The 21,999-nt window shown below is 48.2% G+C and overlaps 1 protein-coding gene across 1 annotated transcript in view; it reads right to left on the bottom strand.

Annotated features, from left to right (window-relative positions):
* Positions 1-21,999, bottom strand: part of GRIK4 (glutamate ionotropic receptor kainate type subunit 4) — a 488,614-nt gene that overhangs the window by 338,556 nt on the left and 128,059 nt on the right. Inside the window, exon 2 of the mRNA XM_026449832.1 lies at positions 4,229-4,333. The gene's annotated coding sequence lies outside the window, so the exon portion shown is untranslated. The remainder of the gene's footprint in view (positions 1-4,228; positions 4,334-21,999) is intronic.

Raw genomic sequence — 21,999 nt, 5'->3', positions numbered from 1 at the left:
TCTTTATGCGTCTACGCCTGGGATCAGTACGTGCTCCTTAAGGGAAAGGACTGTGTCCAAGTTCCTGTTGCATCCCCAGAGTCTATTTATACATAATAGGTGCATAACACATATTTGTTCAATGAATGGAAGGAAGGCCTCAAGCAATCGCCTGCTAGGGGTAGACAGAGGAAGATAAAGAGTAAAGGATGGGGGTGAAGGCAACTTGGCTGTTGGCAAATCAGGCCCAGAATCTTTGTTCTTTAATTCATGGGTGTTGGTGCAGGGATAGATTAAAGCAAACGCAGTCTCAGGAGAAGCTAGACATTCTTACTCATTATGGATAAAGTTGATTATTCAGTGATTTTATGTCTCCTTACTAGAATTTTAGCTCAATAGAGGTGGGGCAAGGACAGGAATCTTGTTTGGACTATATCCCCAGGGCCTAGAACAGTGCCTGGTATATTATACAGCCTTAATAAATATTTGTTGAGTGGATAAATGAATGAACAAGGAGAAAAAAACTGTAATAATCTGATTAGGCTGTATAAAAGTACTACTAAATACAAGCACTTACCTCAAATGCCTTCCATTTATGCCTGATCAGCATGCTGCACCATAATTATTATGCAGACTGCTAAACAGGTGTCAGATTACCCTGTGTAAATTGTATCTGATGACAGAACTACACTCAGTTCAGTTCGTGCAGGCCTGAGGAACTGAGTGTAGCTGCTCACAGCCCCAAACACTGGTGGATCCTGGAAACTACTTTTTTTTTTTTTTTTTTTTTTTGAAATGGAGTCTTGCTCTGTCACTCAGGCTAGAGTACAGTGTCGCGATCTTGGTTCACTGCAACCTCCACCTCCCAGGTTCAAACAATTCTCCTGCCTCAGCCTCCCAGGTAGCTGGGATTACAGGTGTCCACCACCACACCCGGCTAATTTTTTAGTGGAGATGGGACTTCACCATGATGACCAGGCTGGTCTTGAAGTCCTGATCTCAGGTGATCCACCCGCCTCAGCCTCCCAAAGTGCTGGGATTACAGGAGAGAGTCACCATGCCCGGCTGAGACTACATGTAAGTATGACAGCGGCTCAGGTCCTGGGCTGCTCTTGGGCCTCAGCTCTCTGACCCCCTAGACACAGTGATGAGAAATAATTTTCTCTTAAACCTTACAAGAATGAAAAGAGCCACCATGTTGCATGTCTGTAAGGCTCAGTGGCTTGCAAAATTCTTTGCACAGTCTTTATCATAGTTAATCCACAGAACAAGCTCTATTACAGATGAAGAAGCTGTGCCCAAGAAAAGATACGTGCCTAGCTGAAGATCACACAACTGTCTGGGGGCAGAGCCAAGGCTCGACAGGTCTCTCACTCCACTAGCTTTTCTATCTTCACTGCTACAGAGGAGAAAGATGAAGCTTTTAGATTCTTCATCAAAAAACAAACACAAAGACATTTGGGGTCTTATTTTCAGCTTAACATTCAGATAAATCTAGTCTTAGGAACTAACAGTGCATCCCTCATTAACTGAAAATATTTTAATAATTCAGGGGCAAGAAAAGAAATTATCCTGAAGTTAGAGCACCAAGATGCTCTTTCCATGACCATCACCCTCCATGAGGGGTTTCTCCCCTGCCCATGGTATATTCTCCTCCACCTACCTGCATGCTGTGGCATTGCCATCGATAGCTCAAGCCCAGAACACTATGACTGCACACCTGCCTCATGACATCTCCACCCGGGGATCCCACAGCACGTCACAAACACCTTGTCCTAGAAGGCGGAGTCTCGCCCGCCACCTGCTCCTCCTCCTACTTCTTCTTAGTAGGTGGCACCACAATCCACCAGTCACCCAAGCCAGAAGGCTGAGAGCCTAGAGTTCTCTGTCCCCACACCCCCACATTTAGTAAGTCCCCAGATTCTGACAGCGCTGCCTCCTAAATACCACACTTTTCTCTCCATCACCACCAGTTGTCCAAGTACAGACATTTGTCAGCAACAACCGGGATCTCTGCAATAGCATCTTCATTCGGGCTCTCATCCTCTGGTCTTTTTCTCTCTCCATTTGGTTCTCCATATAGTAGCCAGGGGCTTGTTACAGAAATACAAACTTTTTTTTTTTTTTTGAGACGGAGTCTCGCTCTGTCACCCAGGCTGGAGTGCAGTAGCCGGATCTCAGCTCACTGCAAGCTCTGCCTCCCAGGTTCACGTCATTCTCCTGCCTCAGCCTCCCAAGTAGCTGGGACTACAGGCGCCCATCACCACGCCCGGCTGGTTTTTCGTATTTTTTAGTAGAGACGGGGTTTCACCGTGTTAGCCAGGATGGTCTCGATCTCCTGACCTCGTGATCCGCCCGTCTCTGCCTCCCAAAGTGCTGGGATTACAGGCTTGAGCCACCGCGCCCAGCCCTAGAAATACAAACTTGATAATGACACACTCCTGCACCAAAGTCTTGGGGAGCTCTCCGTTGCACAGCAGATCAGGGCAATCCCCTCACTCTAACAGATAAACCCTCCCATGATCTGGCCCTGCTCACCTGTCCCTACCCTGTACCCTACGGCACCTGATACCCCAGCAGAGCCAAAGCCCCAGTCCCCAACAAAAGTTGTGTACTTTCACTGTGCCCTCTGCCTGCTGCAGGTGCTTCTGCTTGGAATGCAGTCCCATCCCCTGATGGACTGCAAGCTGTGTTTTCCAGGTTCAGCTCATCGCCTCCCCTTGAGGCTTCTGTGATCCCCTCCCCATCTGCTGCCACCATACCCTAACACGCCTCACTGGGACACACATCCTACCTATGACAGCGATGCTGCCTGGACAGCACCAAGTACCCAGCACCCTATCTGACACACAGTAGGTGCTCCAATAATACCGGCTGAATGAATAAATGAACACCAAGTACCCAGCACCCTATCTGACACACAGTAGGTGCTCCAATAATACTGGCTGAATGAATAAATGAACAGATGGGGTCAACATGAAATCAATTCCCAGTTTGGTGTGTGCATGTTGTATATGCACCATCATTAAAACAAACAAGCTAAGCAGACATAATGAGCAGATGCAGGGAAAGGGGAATCACGATAATATATGCTGAGAAGGGGAGGGAAGCAGATGTGTACTGCCCTCTGATTCTGTGCCTGGGGCTTGGTCTGGCTGCCACAGGTAAGAACACGGGGTTGAGTCCTACACTGCGATGTACTAGCTGCACACCTTGGGCAAGTCAGCCAACATCTCTAAACCTTGACTTCTTCATTTGTAATATGGGGATGATAATAGTTCCCTCGTGGAATTGCTATAAGGATTGCATAATAAGATGCTGTGCACTGCTGCTTGGAGTAAGCACTCAATAATAAATACTGGCCAGGCGTGGTGTCTCACACCTGTAATCCCAGCACTTTGGGAGGCCAAGGTGGGTGGATCACGTGAGGTCAGGAGTTTGAGACCAGCCTGGCCAACATGGTGAAACCCTGTCTCTACTAAAAATACAAAAATTAGCCAGGTGTGGTGGCAGGTGCCTGTAATCCCAGCTACTTGGGAGGCTGAGGCAGCAGAATCACTTGAACCAGGAGGCAGAGGTTGCAGTGGGCAGAGATCGCGCCACTGCACTCCAGCCTGGGCGACAGAGCAATATACTGTCTCAAATAACAATAACAACAATAATAATAATAATAATAATAATAATAATAATAATAATAATAAATGCTAACTCTTCACAACCGTGTACTCACCCTATAAATGGCACTGCATCTCCATTTCACAAATGAGGAAGCTGAGGCTCAGAAAGGCTCAGTAACTTATCCAAGCTCATGCAACAAAAACAGCAATGCTGGGTTCAAATTGAAGTATGTGTCTAATCATATGCAATCACAAATCCTAGGCCCCTGCTTTGACTACAGTTGAATTCAGCAGTGTTGGCAGAATTTAGGTTGAAAGCAGGTATGTCAGTACAGCTTCCAACCTCAGAGGGCCTCTGACAGTCCCCACCTAGACAGAGTTGGGTCTCAATCCCATATTTTAGGTAGTCTGGAAGACAGAGAGTTCAAAAACAGAAATTCCCATCTATTTGAGACTCCTGCTCTCGACACCCGACAGGAGCCTTGCTGATCCTGAGTGCAGAGGGAAGGCCCAGACTGGACAGAAGCTGGGCTGGGTCTGGCTCTGCGCCTTACAATGAATGCTCATGAGCAGTTGCCCCTCTCAGAGCCTGCCTTTTCCTCCGCCAGTAACATGGGAATGGCAGTGCCTACCTCCGGGGTGATAAGCGCCAGGAGAGCAGAGAGCAATTCGGGCTTTTCCACCTGTGTCCTCAGTGCCTAGCACAGGCTGGCACATAGTAGGCACTCAGAAAGTATCTGTTGGAATAATAAAAGAGTCCAATCAGAGAACATGTGGAAACACTCTGTCAACTGCAAAGTATTTACATGTGAGTGGTATTTAGTGACACTGAAGATGAGGAATCTACAATCTAGGTACTATTTCTCTACCCACGCAGGCTCTCCTCCTTTGACCCTCCAGCCTTCGCTGTCTGCCGCTCATGGGGCACCATTTAATCACATGCTGTCCCCCAAGGGCCTCAAAGATGCACTGTGAGCACTGCACCCTAGAGCTGAGGCTTCCAAGTTCTCACCTCTGCTTAACCATTTACCTGCCCAGGATGTGTCCTTACCTTAACACCAAAAATCAGGTGTCTCCACTTTTCCCAGAAGGGGAAACTCATTTCCACTTTTTTACAATTGCGAGACTGGATCCATTTCCTCAAGCTAGAAGATCCTCTAACATCTCTCTCAGTGGAAAGAGACTGGCCCCCTGGTTCCATGCTTGTATTCTGAATACAAGCCCCATAAGGGCAGGGGCTTTAACACGCTTATTCACCTTCAGCACCTTGGACAGCGCCTGGCAAGCAGCAGCTACACAGACTGTCAAATGTACGAATGAATGAATGAATGAATGATTTCACTTTGCATTTTTTTAAAGCAGGGGAACATCTCTTTGGGGCATATATCACCTGCCACATCTGCTATTATGTCTACACTGAGTAGAAATTTAATAAATGTTTGCTGATTGATGAGTAGCACCCAGTTCATAAGCACAGACAGGCATCACCTGCAGACAACTCATGGTATTCTGGCTATGCACACACTGTCTGGACTCCATCAGCCCAGTTGTGCAAATAGCCTCTCCTTTCCTGACTTGTCAGCTGTCCCTCCGCTGGTGTCTCTCACCCTCACAAGGCTATTACATCATTAACTGTGATTTTCTGAGGTGGGTCGGAGAGGAGGCTGACAGCCACCAGTCGGTGTGGGGTGGAAGGGAGGGTAGAGGGAATCAGAGGGGCAGCCAGATGAATGACAAGTTCTTTCCCCACTGTGGGCAACAAGATCTTGATTACTCTTCCTGATGCTCCAGGCTCCTCAAAAAATGGATGTGAGCTTCTCTGCTGTCCTGACTCTCCCCTGGCTGGGAGAAACTCCAAGCAGTAGCCAGCAGCCTGGATGGAGTATGCAGGGGTAGGGGGTGGCCATGACAGGGGAGTGAGTCTGCTTCAGCCTCTGTGGCCTCCTTGAGGGAGAATCAACCCTTGTGGCCTAATGCAGTTGGGCAGCACTTTCTAGGTATCCTTTCTCCCTGACAACAAACAGAGAGATGCCAGGATGCAAGACTGTTCCAGGAATCAGGAACCTGGGTGCTCACCAGCTCTGGGAGTCAACTCTCTGAGCTGCAGTCTCTCATTCTGTAAAATGAGGGAATTAGACTAGATGATCTCTAAGGTTCTTAGAAGCTCTAGGAATTCTGCAGTTGTAAGAACTGAACTCTATGATAATATAATCTTTATTGAATATTTACTATATGCAAAGTACTACTTCAGACTCATTTACTCCTCAGGAGAAGTCTGCGAAGCAGATACTGTCATCCTAACTGCCGTACTCCCCACCTGCAGACCTGGAACTGAGGATGTGTAACTTGCCAAGGTCACTCAGCAGGGAAATGGAGGAACTGGGCGTTGGCTCCAGGAACTTGTTCTCACCCATCACTCACTACACCCACCTTCTCCGCATGTCCCAGAACCCAGTACGCAGTTGGCACTTGAGGAAATGTAGGAATGTGATTGTGACGATCATAATGATGTTGGAGAACAAATCAAGTTAAATGCAAGCAGATCTTGCTGAATAAGGGGGCCGGCAACAGAAGAATGCATCTGGGAGTACCCTTTAGCCAAAAGACCAGACCAGGTGTCCTCGGCCTTTAGGAATTCCTGTGAGGAGATGCTCCCAGGAGTCTGTGATGAGTTAGGACACGGCAGGTTAGCCAGGGCTAATGAGCATTCACGCTGGGAGCTGGACCTGGTCTGACTCACCTAAATAAACTGAAGAGCAGCGGCGGCACTGACCACCCAGCCCGGGTCCAACTTGAGGGGAGGACGTTCCCTGGGCACTACAACTGTGGGTACGTGGTAGGAACCAAGCCACAGGACTAGAGACAGTCATGCCAAATGCTCAGAAACTACGGAGCAAGAGGATTGAGGAATTACAAGTCTTGTTTCCTCTCTACATTTCACACAGTTTTCAGACCCCTAATGCACCTCTACACAATGGCCCCTCCCCAGAGACATGATCAGATATCCCTGGCTTCCAATTCCAGTTGTCACTACGTATCCTTGAGCTGGCAGCTTAACCTCTGAGAACTTTATTTCCACAACTGTAAAACTGCAGACAATGGCTCCCTGGAAAGGTTGCTTCAAGAGACCTCAGGTATAATGCAGTCAGTAAATGGGAACTGCCTTTCATCTCTCCACCTCATTGAGTGCTTCCTTCCAAGCCTTGTACACAGACACTCTGATGGCATCCTCATCTTTCCCCAATAAGATGGCCTCCCATGCCTGCTTGCTGGAATTAATCCACAGCCCTCTGACCTGCAAAGTACAGGTCCAGATCAACCCCATCCCCAAAGCTTTCCCTGAAGAAGTCAGTCCATCTGGCAGAGGAGAAAAATCAGCAGATTGCAAGTAGAGAGCTGTGTGACCTTGGACCCATCACATAACCTCTTGGGCCTTCCATTTCCTCTGCTATAAGGTGGGAAATGACATTTGTTCCATCGTCCTTACAGGGTTGCTAATAGGATTCAACGAGATCATGGATGTAGAATTACTTTGCAAGTGAGTAAAGTGCGTTTGCGGCCAAAGGATCTATGTTGTTCCCATACCCAAGACTGGTCAAAGAACATACACACACTTAATGCCACTATACATTTATACTTTATTCAGTGAATACTACTGAGTGTCTACTGTGTGGCAGGTAATTTTCCAGGCCCTGGGATACATACATTCTCTGCCTTCATAGAGCTTACAGTCTGGGATATTAAGAAACACTAATCAGATATTCAGGTGTCTTGATGCCATAATTACAGACTGTGAAGGAAATGAACAGGAGGGTTCGGTGCAGCAGGGAGGGGAGACTTCCCTGAGGATGAAATGTTTGAATTGAGTTAGCCAGGTTCTGGGAGGGAGGATGCAAACAACAGGGAAGAGGCCAGGATGGAGAAAACGACACATGAGGAGGGCAGAGGCCTAGGACGGGACATGGCACAGTGAGTTTCAGAAATCGCAGGGAGTCTGCTGAACCCACAAAGCCAGAGCTCCTTTTCTACATATCTACTGTGTGGATTTCCAGTCTCCCTCATTAGCTGTGGCATCCGTAAGGACAAAAACCTGTCCCCTCTCCCTCTGCACCCCTTGGTCTAGGATAAGGCTCTGCATTGAGGGCCGATTTTCTCTATGAACCTTGAACTGGACTCAGCATCCTTCACAGAAAAGGCAAGGAGCCCAAAGCTCCCATCTCCTGTACACTGAAAGTGAGGTGGGCAGAGGTGAGAGGAGGAAGAGCTCATTGCCAGCCATCGGAGGTGGAAGATGAGGCCCACAGAGCTGGATGGGAAGGGCAGGACTGGCTCTGAATGGTGACAAATATTCCTGGCATTTATCTGAGGCCACCAGGCTGGGCCCTGGGGGACATGCGCTCCTGGCAAAGACCACATGAGCCAAGGCTTTGAAACAAAACAGCTCAGTTCAGAAGCCGTCTGTAGTACACTTAGAGCAGAGAGATGTTGCAGAAGGGGTACCCACAGAGGAATCAGGTGAGCAGGAGAGAAGACCAATTTGGAGGGAATGATTTTTAAGGACAGCATTTTAATCACCTCCAGATAAATATAACCCTCTCTCCTCTGCAAGGCATCTCTCTGGGCGTTTGGGAGGAGATGAGCAGTTCTGCAGATGACAGTCTGTGCACTGGAGTGAGGGTGTGTGTGCTGCAACCTTCCCTAAGGAGGACTGAGAAGAGCTGGGCTTCTAAGCCTGGAGAAGAGGGTGGGATGGGTGGCAGCTGTGTAATGAGCCATGCAGGCAGAATGCCACCATCTGAAGCCAGCGAGGGCTATGCTGGACTCCTAGGTGATGGTACCCAGGTCAAAGCCAGAGGAAAGCACTAGAACTGCTGTTCATGACAAAGAGGAAGTCCTGAGGCTGAGAGCTGCTGGGCACAGACACAGAGCTCCTGTCCCTTGTCCTGGTTCCAGCATGGCCAAGTGGAGACCCCATTACATCTGTCCTGTCCACAGTCACTTCTGGTGCACATTAGCGCTTTTCGTTGTCTTATCCACCAACGTCAGAAAGTAGGCCCTATTTTTTTTTTCCTTCAGTCTTAGCCAGAGCAGGTGAGAAAGGAGCTATCCCTGGATGCATGCATTCCTTAGAGAAATCCAGAACCAGCCCACCTCAGCCCTCCCAGGGGTGTGGGGCAGAGGGCAGCAGAGCTAGATAGGTCCACAGCAATGTGAACGGTGTCCTGCTGAAGGTTCAGAGAGAGACCTATGCTACTAGAGTCATCCAAGCTCAGAAAAGTCTCTCGGAATTGCCTAAGGGCACATGCAGGGCCCATGCCACCCCTCCCCTTCCATCAGCCCAGTTAGCACTGACTCCCATCCGCTGGGGGCAAGGCCCTGGCACCAGGCTCCCTTGGGGGCCAAGGGAGGAGAAACTGGCTGCTGGCTGGCTGCCCCCAGAGAGGGGATATAGGACTCCAGTCAGAGTAGGACGGAGACTTGCTTTTCATTCTCCAGTGTTCTCTATTGTTTGCATTTTTAACTGAGAGGTTAGACTGTTTTTTTTTTTTTTCACTGAAAAAGTCTGGTTAATAATTAAAAACACAATAAAGAATCCTGACTCTCTCAATACCTAGCTCCAAGAACTGGGCCTGTTCCTTAACCCCCCGAGCCCGGATCCCCTCCTCTGCAGAGTGAGGCTAATACACCTATGCCCAGGTTCAAGTGTTCAGTGAATGCTGGGCCTGCCTAGGTCTCTGGTGGCCTCTCTGGAACATTCCTCCGCAGCCTACGCTCTGGCTGCCCAGAGCAAAGCTGGAGCTCAGCGCTGACCCTGGGAGTTCACCCCAAGACCTGCACTTCTCCAACCAGGATCACCCCTTCCACAGCTAGTGTTCACCTGAGTCTACCTACAGCCATGATTCTCACCTCAAAGACTCCTGGCTCTGGTTCTTGGCTGGATCTCAGGCCCTCCCTCGGGGAAGGAGGAACTCTGGGGAATCACTAAGTTCAGTCTCCTAAGGGGGCCAGGCATGCAGAGGACACCCCATCCAGAGGCTGCCCTGGGCATCTGCATTTGACACAGGTTACAGAAGAGAGCCCGTCTAGGGCCCATCACCTTCCCTCTGCTAGTGGCCTAGAGATGCCACAGAAACCACAGGCAAAGCCAGGCTAGTCTCCAGCCCTGGGTTAGAAGTCCAGAGGCTGAAGGCTTAGCCCCCTCCCTTCTATGGTCACAGGGCAGCCTTGAGGAAATCCTCAACCTCCCTAGCTAAGCAAGTGGGTCATCCTTGCTCTCAACAAGGATGGGACTTCGGTGAGGGGGCACATACACCCGAGAACCCAGCTCTGGCGGCCAGAAGGGAGAGAAAGGCTGTGGGTACTGTACCTCCTCCAACAAGGGGCTGCCACATGAGCAGATCTGACAGCTCTATGGCACTGCACGAGTGTACCCACATGCTCGGGGCCCACCCAGCTCCACACTGGGCACTGGCGGCCACTGGGACCCTCGGGGTGGTGCCTTCCCTCAAGAAGCTCCCTGGATAAGTATGATGTCCTTGTGTGAAGAGTAAAACAGGCTGTGGGAACTCAGGATGCCCGGCCACAGTGAAGCCGCTTTCACAAGTCAGGGTGGCCTCTGTCACAAAACAAGGAACAGCGCTGGAAGGCAGGCAGAAAAATATCCCTGGACCCCGGCAGTTGCAGCAAGAATCTTGGAAGATGTGAGCTACACGCTGAGCCCCAAAGCATGTGCTGGGTGCAGGGAGACCTTCCAGGTAAGTGCTGGGGAAAGAAAGCAAGGGCTGTCCAAAGGATGGTGACAAAACCAAATCTGGCAGGAGTCCATTGTGTCTGAGGGGCCCAGAGATGGGTAAATATTGCAGTCAGATTCTGGAAGGCCTCAAATGCCATGGTTAAGGAGTTTGGGACTTATCCTCCAGGCAACAAATAGCCATTAAAAGTTTCTGGGCAAGAGAGTGCAGGGACCAGAGCTGTGCTCTCAAAAAATCCATGGGACCACGGGGTGCCCGATGGCCTGGAGAAGTTAACAGACACCTAGCAACATGCTGGGGGGAGTGTGAATGTGGGGAAAACTGACCCTGAAGCGAACTGGGCTGATTCCACTGGAACAGCAGAGCACAAACATTTCCCCACAAACTGGAAAAGAAAATGTCCAAGCAGTTGCACATTGGGTAGGAGCGTATGGTGGTTCTCCAAGGCAAGCAGAGCCCTGGCGGGTCCAGAGCCAGTCTCCGTAGGATGTGGGACATCAGACACACTGACGAGTCTGGATCCACCCATCCCCAAATGTTAGACTCTAATGGGAGCGTCTTTGTAGTAAAGGGTCTGGACTTGGAGTCAGAAGGCCTGTGTTCAAACCCGGTTTTGCCACTTGTTCCCTGGGTAACTGTGGTCAGATCCTTGAATCTCTCTGTGCCTTACTTTCCCATAAAATAGGAGACATACTATCTGCCCTGCCTACTTCACTGGGCTGTTCAATGATCAGGGATGTTACACGTGGAAAATGGTTTGATAACATGCAATGAGAATTAAGGAAGGTTTTTTCTAAATCAGTCCCCTGTGGTTGGTCAGTTCCTAGCATTCTTCTTCTAACATGCCCCACCAATTCACCCCCCATCTTATGTTCTAGGATATGTCTGACTCCCTATCTCTCAGATTTATTGAACAGATGAATGATTTATCTTTGTTTTCTTCAAAGCACCTGGGACAATGTTTTCCACCTAGTTGGAGCTCAATGAGTGTATGATTGATTAATTAATAAAAGTGAACCTACAGAGGATGTTTTAATCCTACTCATCTTCCCCCTACTCAGTGACTCATCTTAATATCAATGCTAGCAAAAAAAAAAATAATAATAATTAGGATGGCAAGACGGAGATGTCCCCCTACTCCCTCCATTCACAAAACTTCACAAAACTCCCAGAAGGAGGCAGTACAAGGGAGTGGTTATCAGCACAAGCTCTGCATCTGTTTTAAACAGAGCTCCCAGAGCCTGGGTGCTGCTTACCTACCAGTCATGTGACTTGGGACAAGTGATTAACCTCTAGAAACCTCAGTTTCCCCATTCATAAAGCGGAGAAAATGCTAGACATTCCTAAGGTTGCTGTCAAAGATTAGCTGCGATCTTAGCAGTATGTCTGCAAATAGCAAGTGCTCAGTGCTTGACAGCTGTTATTGTGATTATTGCTATTATTGTCCAAAGCCAAATCACCATGATTTGGGGAGACTGGTATTTGGGTACAGATTTTCCATTAGTGTGGATGATTGTGAGTGCTCTGTGACAGCCAATGGATTAAGCCTCTCAAATGCCTTAATCTGGAGAATCAGTTGGACCCCCAAAGCCAACTAACATCCCTGCTATGGAATGGCATCTGGGGCTGGGGGCACTGAATGGATCAGTTGCCCTTATGGTGCTAACCCAGCGTTAATGGTGCAAGTGAATTACAAACAAGGCCCACCTGCTGTGCTCAGCAACAAAAGCCGGCAGGAGGGTAATTGCCCGGAACTTGAGCGCAGGGGGACACAGCGGGCATGGAACACATTAACCACAGGGAAGAGCAACTTCCCAATGCTTTCGTTTTCCAGCCGACCCAAGGAGAAGCCAGCAGGCAAAGGAACGTGAAGGCGGGAGCCAGATAGGGAACTCTCAGGAACCACAGAAGAAAGGTGCTCCAGACCACAGATGGCTGCCCAGCCCAGCCCCTCAACAGATCTGAGAACAAGGGGAGATCACCTACGCCAACCATGCACAGGGACACTGGTGCTCCCCGTGTCCGCATGGATGCGAAGGATTTCTGGCATTGAAGTCCCATCCGGGTGGTCCAATCATAGGAAGGCAGCCTCCTTGATATTAAGCCCCCGACATGAGTGATCAGGAGTAGACGACAGGCTCACCAAGGTCAGTGTAGGCAGTGGTGGCATGGAGGCCATCCAAGAGTTCATTCATTTGTTCATCTACACACTCAACATGCATTCACATGCTGTTGCATATGAAAGGAAAACTAATATGACACAAGACATTGTTTCCAGGGGCTGACTGTGTTAGGGGAGGCAGGCACAGACATCAGTCACCCAGCACAGGCTGGGAACCGCGGTCACACAGTCAAGGAACAGGGCCCAGGCTGAGAGCTCTCAGCACTGCTAAGGCATGGTCAGAAGGGGCTTTGCAGAGAAACAGATCCTCACACTGGTATTGAAGGACAGACGCACACAGACACACACACACCATACATACACATGCACATACTATACACCATATATGCATATACATATCACACATCCACACAGACATACACATATACAAGGCATACCATACATACGTATGTACATACACATGTACATCATTGATGCATGTACATATATGTAGACCCATACATACATGCATCCTCAGGTTTTAGGCACCTAAGAAGGAAGCATAAGGACCAAAGCTCTCATATCTCCACCAAGTTCTTTTTTTTTTTTTTTTGAGAGATAGAGTCTCGTTCTGTCGCCCAGGCTGGAGTGCAGTGGTGCGATCTCGGCTCACTGCAAGCTCCGCCTCCTGGGTTCACGCCATTCTCCTGCCTCAGCCTCCCGAGTAGCTGGGACTACAAGTGCCCGCCACCACGCCCAGCTAATTTTTTGTATTTTTAGTAGAGACGGGGTTTCACCGTGCTAGCCAGGATGGTCTCGATCTCCTGACCTCGTGATCTGCCCACCTCGGCCTCCCAAAATGCTGGGATTACAGGCGTGAGTCACTGTGCCCAGCCATCTCCACCAAGTTCTTAACATGCTCTAAGGCCAAAAGGAAAAGGACAAATTCAAGTACAAGGCAGAGAATAATCCTTGTCTTTGATCATCCTCACTGTCTATTGCAGGCAAGGAAGGGCAACCCCTTCGCCTTCTCCCCTTCTACTGGAAGGTTCACTGATGACCTGAGCAGTGACTTCACAGCCTTGGACTTTCCTCCTGGCCTGGCTGCAAGAACATCCTTCCTCCTCCTCCTGAGACATCAGGCCACAGAAAGAGGCAGCGATATCCCAGGCAGCCTCTGGAGCAACTGGCATAGGTATTCCTTCTGGAAGGCTGGGTTCCAATCCCAGCTTCCTCACTTACTAACTGTGACCAAGACATTAACCTCTGAGCCTCAGCTGCCTTGTCTGTAAAACAGGAATAATAACAGTAACTACCTCACTGGGCTATTTGCAGTTTCAAACGAGAAATAGTTAATAGTGCCATGCAAATAGTTGATACAGTGGCTGGCACATAGTTATCAATAAATATAACTCACAAGGGTACCACATTCCCACTGCCTGGAAGCAAACAGCTCTACTGTTTCTGATCCGCAAATTTAATCTAGCAAAGAGCATTTTCCTCACTGCTCTTTCATTCATTCAACAAGGATTTACTGAGCACTTAATGTGTGCAAGGCAAAAGATCTTGTAAAAAACACAGTATCCTCAGTATCCTTGTTCTTGAAACATCTATGAAATAATTAAAAAAACCCTATGTCACAGAACCATACACACATACACAGAATCACACACACACACACACACACACACACACTTTCTCTCTCGCGCACGCTCTCTCTCTCTCTCACATACACACACACACAGACCCTCTCCCCTGAAAACTTGTCATCTATATATAAAGTACTATTATCTGTATTGTTAGACTTGATAATTACTAAAGCATAAGCAGTAGGCAGCTCAGGGACTATTATACTCTATTTTCTAGAAGAGGAAACTGAGGCTCAGAGAAAATAAATACCTTGCCCAAAGACCAGGGGAAGGGATTCACTGGAACTAACATTATTAGGCACCCCGGCTGCAACATGCATTGAGTTAGCTGCTTCCACACGGTCACTTCATCAAATCCCACAACAACCTTAAGAGGCACGGGTCAGAGCCCTCCTTCAAAGATAAAGAGCCGGAAACTCAGAGCGGTTAAGTAATTTGCCAAGGATCACAAAGCTAATGAGCGATGAGCCAAGTTGCAAACAGTATTATCAGACTCAGTCCTGCCAGCTCCTCCCACAGGACCAGGCTAGATTTAATAAGTGGCACTGTTCAGACAAGTCATAGGCCATTCAACTGCAGGTCCAGCAGGCTGCAGGCTAACCCCCAATATCAATGGTGGGCCTACTAAGCTCCAGGCATTGTGCTCTGACAGATACCCAGATGGGCAGAGTCCACAGGCAATGCTGGGTCCCACGGTGCCTCAGGTATACTCTGCACATTCCTACCTTGGGGCCTGTGCTTGAGCTCCGCCCTGGACCTAGAACACATTCCTCCAAAGAGCAGATATACTCCCTCACCCTCTTCCAGGCCTTGACTCCAATCTCTAACTCTCAGGGGGCTTTCATCCTTGCTATCCTGCTTTATTTTTTCTTTTTTCCATAGCACTTATCCCCTTGTAGCTTATTATATAATTTACTTATATTTCTTTTTTTTTTTTTTTTTTTGAGACGGAGTCTCGCTCTGTCGCCCAGGCTGGAGGGCAGTGGCCTGATCTCAGCTCACTGCAAGCTCTGCCTCCTGGGTTTACACCATTCTCCTGCCTCAGCCTCCCGAGTAGCTGGGACTATAGGCGCCCGCCACCTCGCCCAGCTAGTTTTTTGTATTCTTTTTTTTTTTTTTCAGTAGAGACGGGTTTTACCGGGTTAGCCAGGATGGTCTCGATCTCCTGACCTCGTGAACCGCCCGTCTCGGCCTCCCAAAGTGCTGGGATTACAGGTGTGAGCCACTGCACCTGGCCTTATTTCTTATTTATATGGGTTTCCCCTCTAGACGCTTGCTCAAGAGTCGGCAAGCTCCTAGAGAGCAGGGATTTTGTTTGCTTTGCTCTTTATGGGTCCTAAACACCTAGAACAACGCCTGCCGTATATAGTAGGTGCTCAGTAAATGTGCTGAATGAATATGGGAAACACTTGAGCAGTCATGGTGTTAAGATTAAACACTCCCAGAGCAGGTGGAGGCTGGGTATATTCTGGAAGGGGACCATGGTGGCCAGGCATCTCCTGTTTCTACTGGGGGAAGTGCAGCCTCAGAAGCACGTAGATTTAATGCCTCCCTATTGAATATCATAATAATTCAGAGACAGAGGCAGCATGAGAAGCATTTGCAATGTTCTGACAGCAAACAGATGAGGTGAATAGGAGGGCAACAGAGAATTTCAAGGAGTTCTCATCCTGGACACAAGGGGAACCCAAGGCCGCTGCTGGCTGTGGCTGAGCCCTGCGGAAGGCAGGATGCCAGGCTCTGCTTCCCAGCACATCCTGAAGAGACAAGAGCGCCAAGGAGAGGGAGAAGATGGGGCCTCACAGCCTGGAAAGTCAAGAGAGATGAGAAGAGTGAAGCCTTGGTTCAGAAGACAGGTCCCAGGACCTCACAACTGGAAGGGAGCTTGGGACCACCTAGCATAGATTCCTTACTTCACAGATAAAAAAAAAAAAAAAAAAGAAAGAAAGAAAAGAAAAGAAAGAAAAGGCCCAGAGAGGGAAAATGACTTAACTAAGGTCCGGAGTTTGTCCCAGAACAGGTTCCAATACCCGCATCTCCCAGCTGCTCTGTCAATGTTCTTTTCGTGACAGTACTGGCTCAGTGACCCATCTTGTTTTGTCTTTTTCCTTACAAATGGAGGTCTTACTCCATCTTGCCCAGAGTGGAGGGCAAGTGGCATGATCATGGCTCACTGTAGCCTTGACCTCCCACCTCAGCCTCCTATATAGCTAGGACCACAGACACACACCACCACGCCGGGCTAATAACTTTTTAAAACACTGTCTTCCATAACTCAGCATTGTATTCCGTACTGGGGACATAGCCATGTGCAAGACAGATAATGTGTGTTGGGAAAAACACACAGGTAGCCATCAAATCCCAATATAAAGTAGACGGTGTGATCAGAGAGGATGTGTTTCCTGGTTGCCATGGGAACACCGGGACAGAGCGCCCAAACCGGGCTTGGGAAGCGGGGGTGGTCAGAGAAGACTCCTCAGAAGAAAGAACATTTGAGACCCAAACAATGTTGGAATCAGCCAAAGCATCAGAAGTGTTCGAAATAGAGCAAATCCATCTTGCATAGGAGCTGGGTAAAATGAGGCTGAGACCTACTGGGCTGCATTCCCAGGAGGTTGGGCATTCTAAGTCACAGAATGAGACAGGAAGTCAACACAAGATACAGGTCACAAAGACCTTGCTGATAAAACAGGATGCGGTAAACAAGCTGGCCAAAACCCACCAAAGCCAAGATGGCAACAAAAGTGACCTCCGGTCATCCTCACTTCTCATTATATGCCTATTATAATGCATTAGCATGTTAGAAGACACTCCCATCAGTGCCATAACAGTTTACAAACGTCATGGCAACATCAGGAAGTTACCCTATATGGTCTAAAAGGGGTTCGGAACCCTCAGTTCCGGGAACTGCCCACCCCCTTCCCAGAAAACTCATGAATAATCCACCCCTTGCTTAGCATATAATCAAGAAACAACTATAAATACACTCAGCCATGTGGGCTGCGCTGCCTATGGAGTAGCCAAGCTTTATTCCTTTAGTTTTTTTTTTTTTAACCTTTACAGTTCAATTTACTAAACAGAAATCACTTGGGTTTTATATTTTCAGTTAACTTTTGAACCGAGATTACAGTATTATAACAAAAAAAAAAAAATTCACACTAATTCAGGACTTTTTAGCATATCAAATTGAAATACATAGATTCAAATTTCAGATTTATGACAAACAGTCTTCAAATACAATACAGACATTTCTTAAAGTAACCATATCATTCACGTGTGATATCTGCAACTCCAAGGCGTTTCTAATAGAACAGCTCTCCTGCAGATATGGCAAAGTGAATATGCCACGAAGTTCAAAGCCTGTATAGTCAAGCCACGGACTCAAAGTTGCACCATCTTTAAAAAGGTTTGGCATTTCTGGGCCGGGCTCAGTGGCTCACACCTGTAATCCCAGCACTTGGGGAGGCCGAGGTGGGCAGACTGCCTGAGGTCAGGAATTTGAGACCAGTCTGGCAAACACAGTGAAACCCCATCTCTACTAAAAATACCAAAAAAAAAAAAAAAAAAATTAGCCGGGCATGCTGGCATGTGCCTGTAATCCCAGCTACTCAGGAGGCTGAGGCAGGGGAACTGCTTGAACCAGGGAGGTGGAGGTTGCAGTGAGCCGAGATGGCACCACTGCATGCCAGCCTGGGTGACAGAGTGAGACTCTATCAAAAAAAATAAATAAATAAGGTTTAGCATTTCTGGACTACAACAATGCACAACATGTAAAGAAGGTAGGAAACAGTTCCCCCTCCTTGCTATGGTTAAAAGAAAGTTACACGGTAGCTTGAATTTTGCATAAAACCCCATATTATACCTTGGAAAAGTGCAAGGGCAATTTGATGGCGATGGATTGGGGTCCTATACTTTTTTAAATTAATAGAACCCATGAAATTCAAATGGGCATTAATTAAATCAAAAAATATTAAGCACCTACTGATTTAAGAGATTTAAATTTATTAGAGATTCATAATCCATTTCTTCCCACCTTGAAATCAAGGTGTAAAAACCAGCTATTAAGTACATTCCAAACGTCTCCTATGTAGTACAAGTAGAATTTTCTGTCCATTGGCACCAAAGTGAAGTCACATTTCCTCTTGGGAGACAGAAATTCCACACCTGAACATAGAGTAAGTTGGGAAAAAATAACTCCTGTTACTACTGTTGTGATTCTGAGATCTAGGATTGCTAGATTACTAGCAGTAAACAAAGCAAATTCCTGGCAACAAGTGTTATTCCTTTAATTTCTTAGTAAACTTGCTTTCACGCTACTCTATGGACTTGCACCAAGTTCTTTCTTGCATGAGGTCCAAGAATCCTCTCTTGGGGTCCACATCAAGACCCCTTTCTGGCAGCAAATGGGAAGCAGAGGGGTGGGAGGAGGATGAGCCCGTATCTGGAGGGGACAGGAGACAGGGATCTCTCCTTTGACCCGGATAGAAATTTGAATCTAAGTATCCAAAGGCAGCAAGGGATGCTACCCTGGGGGAAGAGGATCCGGGTCAAAGATGGCTCCACAGCAGCCACGCGAGGAAGTCTGGATTGTATTCTAGGGGTACCACAGAGCCACTGAAAGTTTTACATAAAGGGGTGACATAACCAGAATTTCTTATGGAAAGATCACTCCGACTGCAATCTGAAAAGAGTTTTAGAGGGCTTAAGTCTGGAGTCTGGGACATCTACTGGGTGGACACTGAAGAGGTCCTGGAGACAGGTAAGGGCGACGTGAGGAAGGTAGAAGTGGTAGAGGAAGAGACGTTTGCATTTGCGAGCATTTTAGGAGGTAGAATTGACAGGACCTGGGGATCAGATGTGGGTCATGGAGAAATGAAAAAGCAAGGATGCCTTCCAGGCTTCCAGACTAAGCACCTGCCTAGAGGATGGACCCACTTACTGAGACAGGAGCCGACCCCAAGAGGAGAGACTGCAGGACAGAGGGATGACTTCCCCAAGAGACTAGAGGAAGGAAAAGGCAGGAAGCAAGGAATGGTGAGGATAGCGAGAATCTCGCAAGGAATAGCGAGATGAAGAGCACAAAAGCAGGCCTCGGGGATTTTCCCATCCAGAGCTCAGATGGTTCCAGGATAAGCTCCAAGTTAACCTTTCTACCTCTGTCCACGGCGCCCCTGATGCAGCTGAATCGTAGGACAAGCTTGTGCTTTGTAGGCTTTGACCACTGGCCAGACACCGACCTCTGCTTTTTTTTTTTTTTTTTTTTCTTTTTTTGAGATGGAGTTTCACTCTTGTTGCCCAGGCTGGGGTGCAATGGTGCGATCTCAGCTCACTGCAACCTCTGCTTCACGGGTTCAGGCGATTCTCCTGCCTCAGCCTCCTGAGTAGCTGGGCTTACAGGCGCCCACCATCATGCCCAGCTAACTTTTTGTATTTTTAGTAGAGACGGGGTTTCACAATGCTGGCCAGACTGGTTTTGAACTCTTGACCTCAGGTGATCAGCCCACCTTGGCGTCCCAAAGTGCTGGGATTACAGGAGTGATCAGGCGTGGGATTATCGCTCTCGGCCTGACCCCTGCTCTTGTAAGGTCAAGGGCCACCTTGGATAGAAATGATTTTAAGGCACAGAAAAAATAGTTCCAATCCCTGATAAAGCCAGGCCCTTGCTCATCATGCCACTTTAGAAGGTATCACTGGGCCAGGCTCATGCCTGTAATCCCAGCACTTTGGGAGGCCGAGGCGGGCAGATCACGAGGTCAGGAGATCGAGACCATCCTGGCTAACACGGTGAAACCCCATCTCTACTAAAAAATACAAAAACCTAGCCGGGTGAGGTGGTGGGCGCCTGTATTCCCAGCTACTGGGGAGGCTGAGGCAGAAGAATGGCGGAAACCCGGGAGGTAGAGCTTGCAGTGAGCCGAGATCGTGCCACTGCACTCCAGCCTGGGCAACAGAGTGAGACTGTCTCAAAAGAAAAAAAAAATAGAAGAAGGAGGAGGAGGAGAAGAAGGAGGAGGAGGAGGTGGAGGAGAAGAAGGAGGAGGAGGAGGAGAAGAAGAAGAGGAGGAAGAAGAGGAAGAGGAGGAAGAAGAGGAGGAAGAGGAAGAGGAAGAAGAAGAAGAAGAAGAAGAAGAAGAAGAAGAAGAAGAAGGAGGAGGAGGAGGAGGAGGAGGAGGAGGAGGAGGAGAAATCACTAACAGGTAGCAGAGCATGAGAACAAACAGCATGAACTCTGAGGACAAATTCCAGCTCCACCACCAACTAGCTTGTGATCCTATGCAGGTTACTTAACCTCTCTGTGCTTTGTTTCCCCCATTTGGAAAATGGGGATACTAATTTGTATCCCCAAAGAGGTAGTAACTCTACCTCTCTGTAGAGTTTTAAGAGTTTGAAGTAAGTCAGTATTTGTCAAAGAGCTTAGAAGAGTGCCTGGCACATAGTAAGTGCTATATAACTGTTAAATAATAAAACATGACTGGTGTGGTGGCTCACACCTGTAATCCTAGCACTTTGAGAGGCCAAGGTGGGCTGATCACCTGAGGTCAGGAGCTCCAGACCAGCCTGGCCAATGTGGCAAAATCCCGTCTCTACTAAAAAATTAGCTAAGCGTGGTGGCGGGTGCCAGCTACTTGGGATGCTGAAGCAGGAGAATCACTTGAACCCAGGAGGCGGAGGTTTCAGTGAGCTGATATTGTGCCATTGCACTCCCTCTCAATAATAATGATAATAATAATAATAAACATATGCATAAGCTGAGGGTTTAGATGCCATCACACTAGGAACAAGATAACTCAGGGTGGGAGAGGTATGGTTCTGTAGGGAAAGGAGCCCAGGAGAAAGAAGGGGCATTCTGCAGTGTGGGCTTTAAGCACCCTGGCACGCCCCACTAGGAAAAAACCTGGGCAGAGACAAATGAACATTTAAACCAGCTTCAGCTTCAGATCACCGCAAGAAATAATTATTCTAGGTATGAATCTTCTCTAAGAAGTAATATTTACTTTGGAAACACAGCAACTGTACCCCAAATGGCTCACCGTTTGTGGAATCTGAGCAGCCTCCACTTGACTAGGGGAAGCAGTCCTTCTTTATGTATCCAGGCACTCTCTAAAGCACTGAAATTTACAGCGCATTTGTTATGCGGCTCAGCAAAAGGTGTATGAATAAAGAATAACCTGTTCAATCAGCACTGCTCAGCCGGAGAGGCCAGGAAGCCACTCACTCTGCCTGTGAAAGGGATTTGCCAAGTGCCGGGGGGGAAAAAAACAAGCCTATCCCACCAGGGCACCCTGACATTGGATTTCGACAGGCTCCTGTTCCTGCTTCCACTGTGTCACTTGCTGGCGAAAACAATACAACTCCAACATAAGGACACCTGCTTCCCTCGAGAACACCCGCTCCTTGCCTGTCTGACTTCCTCCCCGCCCCCCACCTGGCGTCGGAAAAAAGAGGAAAAATATGTGTTCATGGTTCTCTCTCTCTCTCCCTCTCACCTCCTTCCCTCCTCTTCTCTTTCTTCCTACATCTTCTCTTCTATTCTTCACGACTCTTCCCTCCTGCTGGCCATCAAATGCCTATGTCTGGGGAGGCCCATGGCATTGGGGTCCTCAGAGACCTGAAGCAGGCAGAAGCTGGTTTTGCACCAGCTTGTCACCGGGGGGCACTGTGGGAAACTCGCAGACACCTCTGACCATGGCCATGGCCTCCAGTTCATTCTCAGGGACATCAGGACACCCAGGTGGAGCCTGGAGACCAGAGAGTAGCACTTTTTTTTTTTTTTTTTTTTTTTTGAGACAGAGTTTTACTCTATCACCTAGGCTGAAGTGCAATGGCACGATCTTGGCTCACTGCAACCTCCACTTCCCTGGCCCAAGTGATTCTCCTGCTTTGGCCTCTCGAGTAGCTGG

This window comes from Piliocolobus tephrosceles, chromosome 13 (genome assembly GCF_002776525.5).
Source record: "Piliocolobus tephrosceles isolate RC106 chromosome 13, ASM277652v3, whole genome shotgun sequence".
Classification (NCBI taxonomy): domain Eukaryota; kingdom Metazoa; phylum Chordata; class Mammalia; order Primates; family Cercopithecidae; genus Piliocolobus; species Piliocolobus tephrosceles.
This window is presented reverse-complemented; position numbering and strand designations above follow the sequence as displayed.